Source organism: Adiantum capillus-veneris, chromosome 27 (assembly GCF_014529385.1).
Source record: "Adiantum capillus-veneris isolate H3 chromosome 27, ASM1452938v2, whole genome shotgun sequence".
In the NCBI taxonomy this organism is placed as follows: Eukaryota; Viridiplantae; Streptophyta; class Polypodiopsida; order Polypodiales; family Pteridaceae; genus Adiantum; species Adiantum capillus-veneris.
In genome coordinates, this window is record NC_140957.1 from 114,485,208 (window position 1) to 114,489,088 (window position 3,881).

At 43.1% G+C, this 3,881-nt stretch overlaps 1 pseudogene; it reads right to left on the reverse strand.

Annotated features, from left to right (window-relative positions):
- Positions 1 to 2,562: 2,562 nt before the first annotated feature.
- LOC147422601 (large ribosomal subunit protein eL19y pseudogene) lies at positions 2,563 to 3,180 on the reverse strand (annotated as a pseudogene).
- Positions 3,181 to 3,881: the final 701 nt, after the last annotated feature.

The following is a 3,881-nucleotide window of genomic DNA, read 5'->3' on the forward strand; positions in this document are numbered from 1 at the left end:
TTTCCGAGAAATCCCTAACTCGAGCAAGATTGGCCAAGGCACACTATACAAACGACCAAAAAAATTTGACAGAAAAAAAACCCTTGAACAAGGGTTTGGTAGAATGTTTCCTTTGATGGGCTAGAGCAATTGGAACCCATACAATGGCTTGTTGATATTCCTCTTCTTGGAACTAGTTTCCCTCATATATTGGAAGCTCATTTCTACCACCATTGATCCTTGTTGGGAATAGTGGCACCATGATTCCAATGGATATAAATCTCCTATTCCTACCTCCCTACATGTAGGACCACAAGACTTACACTAAAAGAGTAAGGTTGTTGCCACTCGAACAAATCTCATGAATAAGGAGAGTCTGGGAGCTTGAGCTTCTCTTCATTTTTTTTCTTCTTCTTCTCCTCTCGCTTACTCTACCTCAAGTTATTGTGGATTGATGTATGATAACATACTATGCATTTTAAGTTACTCTAGAGAAAACGGTGGAAACTTGAAAATAATTCTATTACTGCAATGAGGCTATTCTTTTGAGAAAATCCACATCATGGTATATATTAAAGTTTGGATCACACCATCATAGGTAGCCTTTTATCGGGGGGGGGGGAGGTAGTGATGTTGCCAAAGGTGGTGGCGACAAACGTGTCAACGGAGGTGGTAATGGTGGGGGATTATAAAGAGTGCTTCGATAGAAGAGTATGCAAGGTTGATAAATCTATGAACAATATTCTTATGACAACTTTGTCCACATGCTAGTTCTCTTTCACCTACCCATGTCTTTAGAAACCTAGGTTTAGTGTAATTCCACCAACAAATTCTGAGATTTATCTTCAAAATTCAAAGTAGAAGGTGAATAAACCTACAAACTTTAGAGAAATTTAGTGTAAAAACCTTCTCTTAAATTTTCCATGTTTATGTGAGCACAGCTCAAAGTTCCTAGACTGCTTGAGGTTCTGAGTCTGTTGAATTATTTGTCATGCCTCGACCCAGATTACTCACCAAACGTGTGATGTCCCTATGCTGAATACACTTCTTAGAACCGTGGTGTATGATTGTCATTGTACTCCTTTGAAATGCTTTTCTTAATGCAGCTTAGCCCTCCGTTTTTTTTGTACTCTATCTATTGTTTGGGAGTTGTACGTCCATCAATGCCTCATAGCAATTCAAATGGATGGTAGTCTAGCATTGCATTTGTCCTCTTGTAGAATGATGTGGCCCAAGCCTCGGTCCTTAGCATCCCATAAGGTAACCCCCTCTAAGGGGTAACTGGGAGGTTGGTTGTGCTACAACAAACAACATTGTGCCACGTTGAGACAATTGTGTTGGCTAGGAAAGGTAAATTCCAGGGTCCCTAATCATTGAGAAATTTGGTTTTGAAGGAATAGGAAACTCACAATAGATGAGGAAAGAAGTTACTCAAGGTTAACCGTCATCATTTTCAACAACCATATAGTATAAATAAAACCCTTCAAAAATTCTCTTCGAAAGAGACGCAAATTCTTTCACATACGGGCAGGGATCAATGCTCGAAAAAAAAATTGTTTTGAAAACTTGGCAAACCTACCTATGAGAATTTTAGTGGTAAACCGACTAAATTTTAAGGTTCTTACACCAAATGACGCTAAATTTCTCTAAATTTTATAGGTTTTCTCACTTTCAAATTTAAAATTTAGAGGTAAATCTCAAAATTTGTAGGTGTGATTACACTAAACCTAGGTTTTTTTTTTCAACCCCTCCCCTTTCTCTCTCCTCGCTCCCTCTCAATCTCGTTAAAAAAAAAGGTCTTTGAAAGAGCCCGGCCAATGTGGACTTTTTTTAAAGAGAGTGAGAGAGATGGAGGGGGGGGGGGGGGGGGGGGGGAGAGAGAGAGAGAGAGAGAGAGAGGAGGTGGGGTTTGTATATGGGCGAGGGAAGAGGCTAAGGAGGTGGAGATCGTGCATGTTGTAGGATCAACATATCTGTGTTGATGTGCACCACGCGACCTTGTACTCTGTCACAAGTAGAGCTTCTGTATGTTAATGCAGGCCGGCCTAATCTCTTGTCACACCATCGTTTTTCAATGTTGCGGCTTGAGTAGGTTTTTCCCAACCCAATTAAGCATCCAGTGTGAAGAATCGTGGTGGTTGTTGGACTAAGCAAGGCAGAGGAGAGAGAGCACGCGCTCCTGCAAGGCAAGAGTTCAAAACTTCTATTGGGGACGGGTAGAGGCAACAAAAGGAGACCTCTGGAGAGGTGCATCTGCAGATTGGCACTTCTCTCTCTCCTCGTCAGCTAGATCTTTAAGGTCTCTTGGGATAGTTGTTTACAACGTTAAAACTCTCTTCTTCTTCTTCTTCTTTTTTCCTTTGGAAACAACATAAAAGACATAGTAACAGCCTCAGCAACAATAACCGATAGTTAAAGAAAGAGATGCGGGAAAATTGCAAAATGAAAACCCTTTTAGACTTGCAACAGTCATGCTTTCAAGAGTAAAGCAAAAACTGTATCTCATTACACAAGCTCAAAGGTCCAAGGTTTCTATTTAAGTACTATCGAGTCACAGCTCTTAGCTAAATCTTGCTATGCGGCTCACTTCTTGGACTTCTTGGTGGCCTCAAGGACAGCTGCAGGGATGGTTGGTGTTGCTTCAGTACTCAATCCCTGTGTCAAGCGCTCTTCCCTCTTGGCACTTTTCTGCTCCCTGATAGATTTTCCCTTAGCTCTACGGGCTTCAAATTGATCAGACAGTGTCTTCTGATGAGCCTTCTCAGCTTTAGACTTGTGAATACTCTTGAGCACGCACTTATTTTTGAACAAGTTACCCTTGACCTTCATATACATATCATGGTACATATGCTTGTCAATCTTCTTAGCCTCCCGATACCTTCTCATCAACCAGCAAAGCACTCGCATCTGCCTCAACTAAAGAACTTTAGAGGGTAGCTTGGCCTCCATAGTACCCCGCCTCTTACCATATCGTGAATGACGGACTTTCCTTTTAGCCTCCAAAGCACGCTTTGCTCTTGCTCGCGAGTGTATCTTGGTTTGTTTTTGAATCACTAAGCCATCCTTGACCAGCTTTCTAATATTTTTCCATGAATTGGCCATAGAGATTTTGTTGACCTCATTGGGATCGAGCCAGACCTTGCACTTCCCACACTTCAGCACGCTAGCCACGAGGCGCTTCTGCAGCTTGAGGGACACCATGGTCACCCACTCTCACAAAACCCTAATGACATACTAGTAGCTTTCAAGTACTATTTGCACGGAATCTCTGGAGATGCTTTTATTCGATCCCTTGCCTTGCTAGAGGAGTAAAACTCTAATGGCAAGTCAGCCATATTAAAAAACGTGAGAGTTGCTCTAGCCAACTTGCACCCATATAGATGCGGCCAGTTCTAATAGAAGAGAGCTACATGCTTCGCTGCTGCCTACCGCGCCATCTGCCACCCACCTCTGCGTGCACGTCGTCTCGCCCCTGGTCTGCATGTTGCATCACTCCACGTTCGTCGTATGCATCTTAGATTCTATTTTTTTTAAAATTTTTCCCAGCCGAGTACCCCCTACTCTCTCTTATTCAAACTCTCTGAAAGAGCGCGCGCCGGCCCGCGCTCTTTCAGAGAGTTTCTTTTTGAGGGAGGGAGGGAGAGAGAGAGAGAGGGAGAGAGAGAGAGAGAGAGAGAGAGAGAGAGAGAGAGAGAGAGAGAGAGAGAGAGAGAGAGAGAGAGAGAGAGAGAGAGAGAGAGAGAGAGAGAGAGAGAGAGAGAGAGAGAGAGAGAGAGAGGAGGTGGGGTTCGTATATGGGCGAGGGAAGAGGCTAAGGAGGTGGAGATCGTGCATGTTGTAGGATCAACATATCTGTGTTGATGTGCACCACGCGACCTTGTACTCTGTCACAAGTAGAGCTT